The 13,532-nt window shown below is 34.6% G+C and overlaps 1 long non-coding RNA gene across 1 annotated transcript; it reads right to left on the bottom strand.

The window, feature by feature from the left end:
* Window positions 1–14: 14 nt before the first annotated feature.
* On the bottom strand, window positions 15–2,807 carry LOC128673636 (uncharacterized). The gene is made up of 4 exons (XR_010370032.1): window positions 2,595–2,807; window positions 1,953–2,101; window positions 1,248–1,502; window positions 15–872 (listed from the first exon to the last, which is right to left on the bottom strand). It is a non-coding gene; the product is annotated as an uncharacterized LOC128673636 (long non-coding RNA).
* Window positions 2,808–13,532: the final 10,725 nt, after the last annotated feature.

The raw sequence follows: 13,532 nt of genomic DNA, 5'->3' as shown, positions 1-13,532 counted from the left end.
AAATAGCAGTGTAAGCCATGTTTAAGAGCAGTATTATTTAATAAATTTTAAACATTAGATGCCAAAATGCTGTGAGGTAACTACTGATAGAAAAAACAATACAAATCTATATAGGTACATCAAACATAATAATTAATTATGCAAATAATAAAACCTGTATTTTCAGTAAAATCTGTTTCAGCAAACTTTTATATAATTAAACTGGGGATTTGCGAACTTCTCACCGCTATGGAGGGGAATAATTCATAAGAAAGTTAATTAAATTCGTTTCCACAAGCGGTTTGAGGCACGCTACACAATAGAATTATTATTATTAGTCCAATGATTAGACAAAAAAAATATAAATCCGTGGATCTAGATTAGACTAATCTAAGTAGCTCGAGTATACGGTTATAAATATTTTGACACTATACATTAACGGCAACGATCACGGGTAATCGACGGCAATTTTCGTATCAAGCAAGGAAAAGCCAGCAATGTTCTTCGATGCGCCACGATCTCCGTAAAAAGGTAACCAGCAGTATTGATGGACATATAGAACATTAAGCAGATAGAATGTAATATAGATATAATATACCAAACTAGATCAGGCGTCCCAATAATTTTAAAGTCTTAATAAAGTCTTTTATCAAAGAGAGCATAGCTATTATTTATAAAGCTTACTTTGTACGTGCTATTTGCTTGTTCCCAGATGTTTCTCAGAAAACTGGTAAAATGTTATTCGTAGGCAAATTTGCGTTCTTTGCCGCCCTATGTCGCCCGCATCTAAGTACGGTATCAATTCCGCAATACTTTCGTGTGTGATTATGAAAGATTTGGGCCTTTTTAATGGCACAGTACGACCGTATGGCACGGGGACGTCGGAGTCAGTTCTGAAAAAACGATTACGCATTAAAATACCTATTAATAGTGACTTTGTAAAAACTTCCTTCAGGTTAGCTTGCTTGTCGTCAAGAAGGAAATATGTGCCAATGGTCTAACAAAAAAAGTGCCGAAGATCGTGATGCGATATGGAGAGGGGAAAGTAGGAAACCGGGTTCTCCTGAACTCGACGATGATTTATTTTTCTTATTAGGTACACCTCTAGTTCTGTCGATGAAAAAGAAAAAGGTTGTTGTTGCTTGTTACTGCAACAACCTTTTTTAGTCGAAATACGTAATCAACCATACATACTATCTTTGCAAACAGTCCCGATGTTGTCTTCTTTTATGGAATTCCAAAAGAAAATTCATTTATAAGTTACGTACCTGTATGTCATGGACCAGTTGAAAATGTTCGCCAATTTCTCTAACATTGGCAGGCTTTTGGTTTTTTGGAAAGCGTTTGTGGGTGCCTCGTCATTGAGGAAAACCCAGATCTGTTTTTTATTCCGTTTCTCGACCACGGGGAAGATCCTTTTCATGAGATGCACAATCACAATGTCAACCGTGTTTATTGTGCTGTCATTTCCTGTAAATATGCAATTACTAACACTGCAATCGGTAAATATATCTTGACTGTCACTGCAAAAGAAATACTGCACTATAATTTTACAAAATCAAATTAAAAATCAAGCATTTGTAGGACTGAACGAATTCTATTAAATATTATGGTATACTATATTTTCTGGAAGTAAAAATCACCGGTCTACGTTAATGTATCTATATGTACATGTGAAGGATGTCCCCTAAAATCCTAATATTGCGCATAACGAACTTATCAGCTTCAATTCAAGTATGGTAGGAAATGATTTCTAGACTTCCTTACTAATATAGTCTCTGACTGTGCTCATTTCAGAATAAAAACTTATAAGATTTATTTTATTTATTTGTGCAAACTTTATTGCACAAAATACTATCTATAATCGTAAAGGCGCGATAGAGGCACTAAATTCTACAAGCGTTATATTATATACTTAGGTATTATCAAACATTCAATTTTCGGTTAATTTTAAGCTGAATTGTTGTACTTACTTTGTACGCCCAAAGTTATAAACATGTCGTTTTTTGAGCCAATCCCAGTGTTTCCACACTAATATCTCATAGGTTCTATTTTTCTTTTCAAATACGTCTTGATTATAGTTTTTAAAGATGACATCTCCTAAATGTGAAGTCTTCCATTTCTGAAAATATAAATTTGTCAGTCTGTTGTGGTTCGAAAGAATGAAAGAAATCAATTCGTATACGAGGTAAGAGATTGATGAACATTTTAAAACTTTTATGTAACACAGCGACGAAATACCTCTTTAAAGACACTGACTGTGTAATAATTACTAAGAGCATCGTAGCATTGTATGGTTTTATAAATTATTCCAATTTGTTCTTAGCCAAATTTAACTTTTAAAATTCTCTCTTTACTCTCGATTTATTTTAATTTAGTCATTATGTATTTTATTAGATTATTCATTTTTGTATTTCTTTTTGTTGATAAATTATAAATCCAACATAATCTAGCTTATTATAGCTTTAATTAAGAACAAGTAGGTACTCAAAATTATATTATTTAAAATCAATAAAATCAACGTATTATTTAAAACCGATGTATTATGTAATAATTTTATTACCTAACATTATATACCTAATGTGTTGTTTTAATTATTTACAGAGATACGTAACCTGTCTATCATAAAAATATTTCGCCACTATAATAAAATGTTCTTTTAACGAGATCGGTGGTAATAATATCGATTGATAATTTAAGGGAAATACATTTATACTGTTTCCATTTCGAGAATTTTCAAATAATAGTATTAGAATAATAATTAAATTAAACATTGCAAATATACAATAGTTTGGCTTAAGAAATTAATTGTTTTGCCAAGTATTCAAATGTAATCGTATTTTGAAATGTTGTTCTAGAGTCAATTATTGAACTAAATTTAAAACGTTGAATAATATGATGAAGTAATTTTTTTATAGAATAGAAAAAGACCTCAGACGTTAAGATTTAAAATCTCAATGGTGTTTTACAGTCAGTCACACGCTTTCTTATGCCAGTCATTATTTACTCTGCGTACAATGTATCAGTAGATTGTTTCCCAAACTTGGAACGAATCAGCAAGACTGTATTCCATAACAAAAGAAAATAACATACTTGCTCAATTGACGTCAGACTTGAAGTCCGCGGTATTTACCCCGGTTTCCATAATGAGTATATATGTACGGAAAGACGATGATTTAAAAATAAAACAGACCACATTTACAGTTGGTTTTATAAGAGCTAAGTATAAATACAAATTACACACAAATATATAACATAATTTTACACACAAATATATAACATAATTTTTAAAGAAAATAGACTTCAGGTAGATGTCGGCAGAGCAGCCGATCGTAAAACCACAGCTAAATCTTCAAAATTTTGAGATTTTCTTTTTAAGACCCGGGGCGTCATAAGAAACGTAATGTCATAAGCAACATATTGCAACTCTCTTACCTGCGACTAAGTATTTATTTTGAACCCAAAACACAAAGTCACAACTTAACGGCCAAAATAATCCCCCAAATGACCTCGGTTCGGCCTCGTTATATCTGTTAAGCCCGTGAACAATGTTCTCTTTCCCATACATATCCTGATGTCACAAAAGTAAACCACAATGTTCCCTCTAACGCCCATAATCCTAAATTCCTATGCAAAGGTCAACCACAATCCAAACTCGTCCAATTTAACGTAATTTATTCCTTCAGAAGACCTATATTTCATTAAAAAAAATATTTGTATTACAATGAGAAGTTTTAAACTAGTGCAACTTAATTCATTACTTATATACTTAATTTCAACAACAAGTGTAGCGATGGCGACCGAAGAAGATTTATCACGTTTTCCACCACTTTCTGGTAAAATATCATATTGTGATCTGTTAGATAAATTTGCCTGATGTGGTTAGCCAATCAGCCCCTATTCAACTATTACTGTAATATTTGATAAGTTACATTTTGGCTATCTGATGCTTAATCAGAAAGCGGTGAAACAGAACCAAAATTACTAATAACTGAGATAATAAAATACTTATAACTAAGACATAAAATACTGCTTCCTTTCTTGTTCTTTATTTATTTACATATTATAAAACCCTCTGTGCGTATGTGTGTCTGTTTGATAAACTTATTACGTTACTACTGAACGGATTTTCTTTTCATGCAGTTTTCACCAATAGATAGTGTTTTAGTGTACAATTAAAAAAGGTTTAAGTGTAAAATTTGTTATATTTTCACCCGGGCCTCTACTGTAGCCAGTTAATAAACAAAAAACTCTATTACAATCTGTCAACTACAGCCGCTGAAAATTGCTGAAGCGGGATCAGTTATATTTCTTTTATCCTCCCTCTCCTCCTGAATTTGTGTCGTACCTACGATGTGGTGGTGACTGTACATCTGATAACAGTGTCGAGCAATTTTCTGAGGCAGCAAGCATCTGTTATCGCTCCATTTTATCTTGCTTATGAAAGTGGGGTTGATTTACGAGGGCGCATGTAATGAAGTAGTAATAAGTTTATCATAATGAAATGTTGGCAGACCTGTTATCATTGCTTTTATGTTTGGCTTCTGAAGGTAATAATATAAAATTAGGTAACTGGACCCGTGACTTTGCCCCCTAATAATTTCAGGACTACCTATTTAGCAGATTTTGTAATGAGTAACAACATATATTCACTATTATTCAATAGCATTTATTTATGAATTTTGAAGTCTATCGTATGATACGTTCGGGCGACGGGCGTTTCAGGCGGGCGACACTTGAAATAATAAAAAATCATAGCGCGAAAATGTTCCCGACGCAGAGCCATTTTTCAATGAGACCCGATAAATTAAATTAGCTCCCAAACAATATATAGGGAAATTTTAGACCTTTCTTATTGCACTGAGCGTATTGTGAAAATTTCAGTCTAAGAATTAACCGTTTAAGAATTAATATAATCTTAATTACTTTCATTGTGAGCTCTGCGGATAATTTTCGCGTCGTCAAATTAATTAAGATACGGTTTATTAGCAGAAAACCACGAACAAACAAAATGAATTAATATTTCTTGCAAACTGTGTATGCGTATGTGTGTTTGTATATGTATACATACATAATATACAGCACAACAGCAAATAAGGCTCAATCAAGTACGTACCTGAAAACAAAAGAAACATGTTAATTCGAAGCGAAAGCCTATAAAGCAGGCATATCAGAATTTGTAATAATATGGCAATAGAAGTGGCATCTGTTGTTTTTATAAAAAAGTATCGCGCTCATCAAAAAAAGTCTATGTACATATACCTATATAAAGTATGTGACGATTAAAAATACAACTTCAAACGGGAATTCGATTCGATTGATTGTGGCGGACAATCGATACAAGTTTCCGCCTAAATTTTCCCAATACATCAAAAAATATTTCCAAATATGACAAATCTGATTTTGATTGAGTATTTCTGAGTATGAGTGACCTCTGATCCTCTGAGGGTTACGTGCCACAGAATTTTCAGAAGAGAGAGACATGTATGACAAAATAATGCCTATGTCACATTTATGATAACGAGTTAAGATTGGCTCTTATGTAAGCGTGGACGAACCCGTTACTTCTGGAGTCCCCCAGGGTAGTATACTGGGACCTACTCTTTTCCTCGCTTACATAAATGATCTTTGCAATTTACTCCTTCAGAATGGCAGGATCATCACTTACGCCGATGACACAGTACTTTTGTTTACTGGAATATCCTGGACAGACACATATGGTTATGCACAGGTGGGTTTCAATATAGTCCGGAACTGGTTAAACAACAATTTACTTACTCTTAATTTAGAAAAAACTAAGTATATTCAATTCTCCATCCAAGATTCTAGTCATCTAAGGAACCTCGATCTTAAATTATTTGCCAATGATTCACAATCAAGCTACACTATCGAACACACAAATAGCATAAAATATCTCGGGATAATCATAGATAAAAATTTAAATTTTAAACAACACATAGTTATTTTATCTTCTCGGGTACGTAAGCTCATTTATATTTTTAAACAGTTAAGGCACGTTGCAGATGTTGACACCATAAAAATGTTTTACTTCGCGTTATGCCAATCAATATTGACGTACTGCATCATCTCATGGGGCGGAGCTGCAAAAACGTACTTCTTACGAGTTGAAAGAGCACAAAGAGCTATACTTAAGGTTTCATGGTTTAAGCCATTTCAATTCTCAACAGAAGAGCTTTACAAAGTCACTAAGTTATTGACTGTGCGGCAACTGTTTATACTTCATACCGTAAATAAGCAACATTCTTTGACTCCCCTCATTGGCGAAAATGTTAGACGCAACCATCTAGTAGCAAAATCAAAACTTTTTAACACTAAATTTAGCCACAGATTTCTGTGTTTTCTAGGGCCTTACTTATACAATAAGCTTCACAAATCGCTATCTATCCACCACTTAAACACCTTCAAAATTAAATATATTTTGGTGGAATGGTTACAAAAACTTAATTATGAAGAGACAGAAAATTTACTTCAAGTTTTACAATAAAAATCAGTAAATAATTGTAACACTTAAATACTTTCTGAAATCGTAATCTCACATCTACATTTAAATTGACACCAATACATGACATCTCACGCCCCTTTCAAGTAAACTGCCTACTTAGCGTAACAGCGTTACATAAGCATTCACAATCTACTATTATTATATTTTCTAGTTTAGGAACTTCAATATTGTATTAGCACTGTTTTTAGTTGGGTACTTTCAATATTTTTTCACTAATTAAGAGGCGGGGCCTGATGACTTGTAGGACAGGTTTATACCTAGTACAAGCGTCAGCTCCCACAAACTCAAGTTGTTCAATTGTACCTCAATATTGTCAACTAGTATTAAGCAATCTTGTTTGTGGAGAGAAATAAAGATATATTATTATTATTATTATTATTTGTATTTTTATATTTCACTCAAAATTAATTTTGAGGAGTTTTATTGGATACGCGAGCTCGTAGCCAAACGTAACCAATTGAAAAGAAGAAAGAAATTAAGAGTCTGAAGAAAGAAATTTGCGAACTATACGACAAGTGTTTAGTATAACTGCTTTTTGTAGTAGGGTGAAAGTTAATGGATGTATATCTAATATATTGAGACTAGTGTGTAAGGATGTGGGTATGACACCAGTGGACGAAATTATTATAGGGATAGTTTTAACGATTCCTGCACGCCATTGTGTTTTAATTTCTATTGCTAAATCAGTATATTTGGTCAACTTATCTGTATACGTGGAGCTGAGGTTGTGGGTGTTAGGAACGGCTATATCAATCAGATAAACTGTTTTATTTCGTTTGTCGTGTAATGTTATGTCTGGTCTATTATGATGAATAGTTTTATCTGTTATTATAGTTCTATCCCAATACAATTTATAGTTAGGGGAATCCAAAACAGTTTGAGGTGAATATTTGTAATACGCAGTTTTATCCTTTATTAAATCGTATTTACTTGCGAGATACTGGTGAATAATGGCCGCAACCTGGTCGTGTCGGTGTTTATAATCCGTTTGTGTTATTGATCTACATGCTCCTGTTATGTGTTGGATGGTTTCCGGACTACTGTGGCAATGACGGCAGTTATCATTTTGGGTGTCTTTAATTATGTGCTTCCTATAGTTTTTAGTATCTATGATTTGGTCTTGTATAGCCAACATAAAACCCTCCGTCTCTGGGAACAACTCTCCTCGCTTGAGCCAGGCGTTTGACGCAGCCTTGTCAACATTAGGGTTCATCAAATCGAGGCGATGTCGGCCATGCAGAGATTTTTGGGTCCAAGTATCTATTTTCTGTTGTGTTGTGGTGATTATTTCCTTCTTTTGTGGAGACGAGTCTTTCAAATTAAGGGGTGTCAGTCTGTTGTCAGCTTGTATAATTGACGTTATTAAAGGTGATGTTTGTGTATTGTGATAAAAGAACGACCGTAGAGCTGTTATTTGTTTATTATGAAGGTTTTGTATGTCAATAATCCCTCTCCCACCTTCATATTTGGGTAGTGTTAATCTTTGTATACAAGATCTTGGGTGATGTTTCCGGTATTTAGTTAAAAGGGTGTTAATATTCCGTTGTAGGTTCTTCAAATCACTTTGAGACCAGTTAATGATACCAAAGGAGTACGTTAGTATGGGGATAGCAAATGTGTTTATAGCTTTTATTGTATTACGGGCATTTAAATGGGTATTGAAAATTTTATGGAGTCTAGACTGAAAATCACTCGTTAACTTAAATTTGGTTTCTTTTTGGTGAATTTGTTGTGTTTGTTGGTAGCCAAGATATTTGTATCCTACGGTTTGGTCAACTGGGTCTATTTGTTCTTTATTTTGTAGTATGCAAGTATTGTGTTCTATTTTTCCTTTGTATACTGATTGAATTTTGCATTTATCAATTCCAAATTCCATTCGGATATCTGATGAGAATGTTTCTGTTATATGTGCTAAAGTATGTATATCGTCTAATGAACTGGCAAATAGCTTAATGTCGTCCATGTACATTAAATGAGACAAGGTATGATTGACGTTACTGGATTTTATCTCAAAACCTTTATTACTATCCTTAAGGAGGTTGGAGAGTGGGTTTAAGGCCAGGCAGAACCAAAGTGGACTTATTATTATTGTTTCTCCTCTTTTGGAATTCACGGCACTAAGTCCGGTCCTTTGAGAGGCTTGCGTGGGGATATGGATCCAACACGTAGAGGCCCTTTGGAGAGTTTTGATGTTGTGTAGGTCTCCCGCCAAAACCCGCTCGCGGATATATCAATAAAATGATATGCCCATGAGCAGGTCTCGGCGGGAGTGTGAACTATTGCAGAATAATGGATAGAAGTACTGGTCTATAGAATGAAATTTGGATGAATTGAGAATGGGCTATTGCAAAGAGTTCGGTCACCTGCCATAATCATGATAACTGACTATTCAGTGGCAGGTGGTGACTCGCCGCTCACTGGATGGGCCCCTCAAATCAGTCGCCGCGATTGGCGACAAAGGGGCAACATTGGCGTGGGCGGCTAAGGGTGTAGAGAGGTGAGTCTGCGGGGCGCGAAATCATGGTGATCCAGTCAGACGCCCCCGGCGTTATGACATTTTACACTTCCACCCTTCGAGCATATAGCTCTCGCGACTCCACTCTGGCCGGCCGATGAAGGCAAGCCAGAGGTAGGGGTCCTGTTACCTCTCGGTTTCCACTCCGACCTTGGGGAAGGAAGGCGGAGGTGAGGAACAGGGGCCTCCCCTGGGAGCACTCAGGTCCGTGGGGTCGCTACTCCCCAACAGCTCGCCACAAGCTGCCCTGCGGGCTTATTATTATTATTATTATTATGACTTATTACAAATTCTATGGCAGGGATTCACGAGGGGACAATGATTGGCATTTCAATTTGGGTAGCGCAGATATCCGCCAGTCCAGTGTGTGCAATTGTATATGTCAATTTACCAACTCCCGTTGCCTCCTCAAACGAATGGAACCGGTTTACCTACCTTCAACAAGAACAGCTTTTGAGCTTTAAGAGGGACTTATGGCATTTATCCAAATTGTTACATTTCTTAAAAAACGAGTATACAACTAAAGATATATATGTAGTATAAGGTGTCACTTTAATGCAAAGATATTTCATCTTATTATCCATATCTTAATACTACTCATATTTCCATTCATCTGCAGCGTCCGGTGCGATAGAAACCTGGAAAATCGTACCTATCTTCACGAGTACTAAAAATTTGCATCATATTTTATGTATCCTACATATAATTAAACATAGAAATATTTCTTTCAAGTTTAGGTAGGTACTTACTATAGATAATTAAATAAATAAATATATTAGCACAAATCACACAGATTGAGCTAGCTCCAAAGTAAGTTCAAAACTTGTGTTATGGGATGCTAACTCAACGATACTATATTTTATAACAAATACATCTTTTTCAGATTGGCCCCGGGCCAATCAGAAAAAGATTTAGCATCATATTTAATGTAGGTACCCTACAAACATATATAGGCATTGAAACATTGGACGGGTACATTATTTCCTAGACCGGAACAAAATACTAAAACAAAATGCTTTTAATTAAATTCACTCCGACTCCGACAACTGAAAATGTTTGGGAGCCCCTGCATCAGACTCACGATCAGCCCCTAGTTGTGAAACCTGCAGAACATTTTCCTCGCAGTATTTCGAGTCCGAGTGTTAGATAAATACAAAACACTTAATAAACCGTTACTAAGTTTTATAAACGACCTTCTTTGAATCAAGGGAAATGAAAAGGCTTGCTATCACGGCGGCAAACGGTGCAATCATTAATTACCAAAAGTCTACGACGACGTACAATAGAGAGGATGCAGAAGATTATGAGAGATGCATTATCGTCACTATATAATAAAGAGTAGTTACTTGCGTACAGTAAGGGCACTCGCTGGACTCGTTCAAATTTCTCAGAGGGAGTTCCAAAATAAAGTAAAAATCACCTAAGTAAAAATAAGAAAAGTCCGGGGACAACAATTTTATCTTTATTACGCAATAATATCAGTGTAATCACTTACATTTTCAAAGAGCTTTCCGGATATACTTATTACATGCTGCATGTGTACTAATGTTGAGATCTCATTAATTTATTTGCGATCTCATGAATATAAAGCGGGTATTACATGAAGACTCTTCTGAACCTTATGTCTTTTTATTATGCTGAAAACAGCTGGTAACCTAAAACCGCAATTAGGTACTGGTATAAATAAATTTAGGATGCCGGCACGTCGGAAATATAATCTGAGGTTGATAAATGGCCCTCCAGGAACCGATCTCTTGAAAGAAGGGTCTGGAAATGTTCTTACATTGTAATTTATAAGAGATTTATTTACAGGGCTCAAGCGAAACCGAACAAGGCGAAATAAATAATACTTACCTACTTATTAGAGGTTCATTTAATTATCTTGAAAAACGAGATAAATATCTTGAGATAAGTACTAGGTATGTACCTACTTAACTATATAAACTCTTATTTATTTTAATATTTTCCGGGGATATCCATCTATTCTATTTTTTCATTATCGCTTTTAGCATAATAATAAACAGATTCATAAACTAGTACCGTATCATTTACTAACATAAAATTCAATATCCATGATCTTCGATTTTAATTTTTGAGTATGACAGCACTTTGAAATTAGGAAGGTAGGTATCTAACAATCTAAGTATATATTTTCCGGTCTTTGATACTTTTGACTTTATAGGTAGGTATAGTATATTATATGAAAATGAAATAGAAGCGAACACGTCGTCGGTTGAGATAACTTCGTTTATTCGGTTCACGGAGTTTCAATAAAACTGTCATAGTCAATATGTTGCCAGGTGCCAGATGACAGTATTGGACTACAATATTGAAGCTCCGAGAAATTCTATTAAGTACTACCTATACTTTTCATGTAATATTATATCAGTAGGTACATTTTCTTAATGTTTTGTGAGTAGACAACCTATTTAAATAAGAAAAAGTGGCCAAATTCTTCAGTCATGCTTACTTCTTTACCTACTAACTAATATTATGAATGCGAAAGTCTGTTTGTCTATTATATATATTAGTAGGTACTTAGTATAAAAAGTGTACGTACCTATGTTTATTTATGTGCCAAATCGGTATAAGTAATATTCTATTCTACTCTACTGTACCAAATATCATCTGTTCAATATACCTGAATATACTCATATTTCAACAATATGTTTGAGTAACAAATCACCTTACCTTACAGTAACATGACCTAGGCAAGTTAAGTTACCCTCCATGGAACTCTATACAACGGTAATAGTGCCAAATTTTCAATTATTTTGCCTAAGTTGATGTGTTGTTGACCGTACCTATTAACGTTAGGTACTTAAGTACTTACGTATAAATAAAAGTACTTATAAAGGCATCCTACCAGAAAATCACCTAAAGATGGTAGGTAGGTTAGGTATGTACCTACCTATTAACAGAAATGACAGTAGTTTCGAGGGTTAAGTGCCACCATATGTCACAAGGGGATGGGGTGAAAAACTCTGGATGTTTCTCCACTGACTTCGGAAACAGCATCTGCGGAACCTCAGTTTACAACTTCACTAATTCATTTTGAAATAAATGGATCTATTTAGATTGTAATCGTATCATTTATAAGGGAATGGAATGGTAGTTTTGATAGTGATATTTAGCGTATATGGAAGTAACAAATATGCCTCAATACTAGCATTTAGGTATGGACAACCACTACTGAAAATAAGTAAAAAATATAGGTATATTAAACCGGTTGCAAATATATTTTTATTTTATATAAGGGTTGCAAACATCCAAAACCTCTAGTCATCTAGTCAAAGACACAACGCCCTCAAAATATTTTAATGTAAATATACCTACTTACTAACATAAGTAGTTATATTTTGTTACTAACTTTATGAGGCAAAACCTGAAATACCTACCTAAATGATTTTTATTTTTTTTAAACCGTGAAGTATACCTAATCAATGCAGGTTTAAATGTTTAATACATGTACATACAGGCATGAACCTACGGCTTGAGTTGAAGTCGTCGTCTATCGGGAAACTGTTTGCAGTTTCGACGTATATTTCTGGTTTTTCCTTGTGAAAAATAAAAGCTCTCATACAAACTACGCAATGTATTTACATGATTTTAACAGGCAAGCGTTATCATGCTACAAAAACAACGCTAACTTTGTTTGAAAATTAATTCAAATGCCAAAACCCAGCCACGAGTCTTTGAGTTTGAACTGTACTACAAACTAGCAACAGACTCTGATCAAGACAGGCTTCGCAGACTCGTAGACGTGAACAACATTTCCTAACCACTCTACTGGAAATACCTAAGTAGGTAGGTAATTTAGTAAGTACTTAGTAGGTGATCTTAATCTTTCATTTTCCAGTATAAACCACTTGATCAGACACCTGGTAGTGGTGTGTAGAGTGCTCTTAACATTTAAAACAATTTTCGTTAGGTAAATGTTCTTTAAATTTTTAAGCAGGTTTTGATATTATTACCTTAGGTACTATTCCGTGACTAAAACCCTCTGCAACTGAATGTGGAATTGTGGATATTTTTTTCCCCATTTTACTGACGTGGTAGCCTGAGAGCACCTGAGACACCTTTTCGCACTGAAATATCCCTAACTCAATAGTTATGTACCTACTTATTAGGTAATAATATAACTGTAAGTGTACTATGTCTGTACATAGGATATAGGTATTAAAAAAATTTTTTTCGGGTGTCTGGGACTAATAGGGAATATCACTGTAAATTACTATCCCGCCAGAGTATAGCACTGTGTGTTAGGTACACAAAAGCTTTGCCGCCTTTTGCTATGTATAGTACTTATAATTATTTTTTAAATAACTCCAATCATAATTTTATATTTTTATAATAAAAGCCCGTACCAAGTATTTGGGAAGACAGGAAATAATAACCAGAATAATAATGTATGGCTCTCCCTGGGAGGTTTGGGCCAACTGCCTTTCTGATCAAAAAAGAAAAAAACATAATCCAAATGTCAAAGTCAATATGATGTAAATGCAATCATGCGTC

Source organism: Plodia interpunctella, chromosome 11, assembly GCF_027563975.2.
Source record: "Plodia interpunctella isolate USDA-ARS_2022_Savannah chromosome 11, ilPloInte3.2, whole genome shotgun sequence".
Taxonomy (NCBI): Eukaryota; Metazoa; Arthropoda; class Insecta; order Lepidoptera; family Pyralidae; genus Plodia; species Plodia interpunctella.
This window is presented reverse-complemented; position numbering and strand designations above follow the sequence as displayed.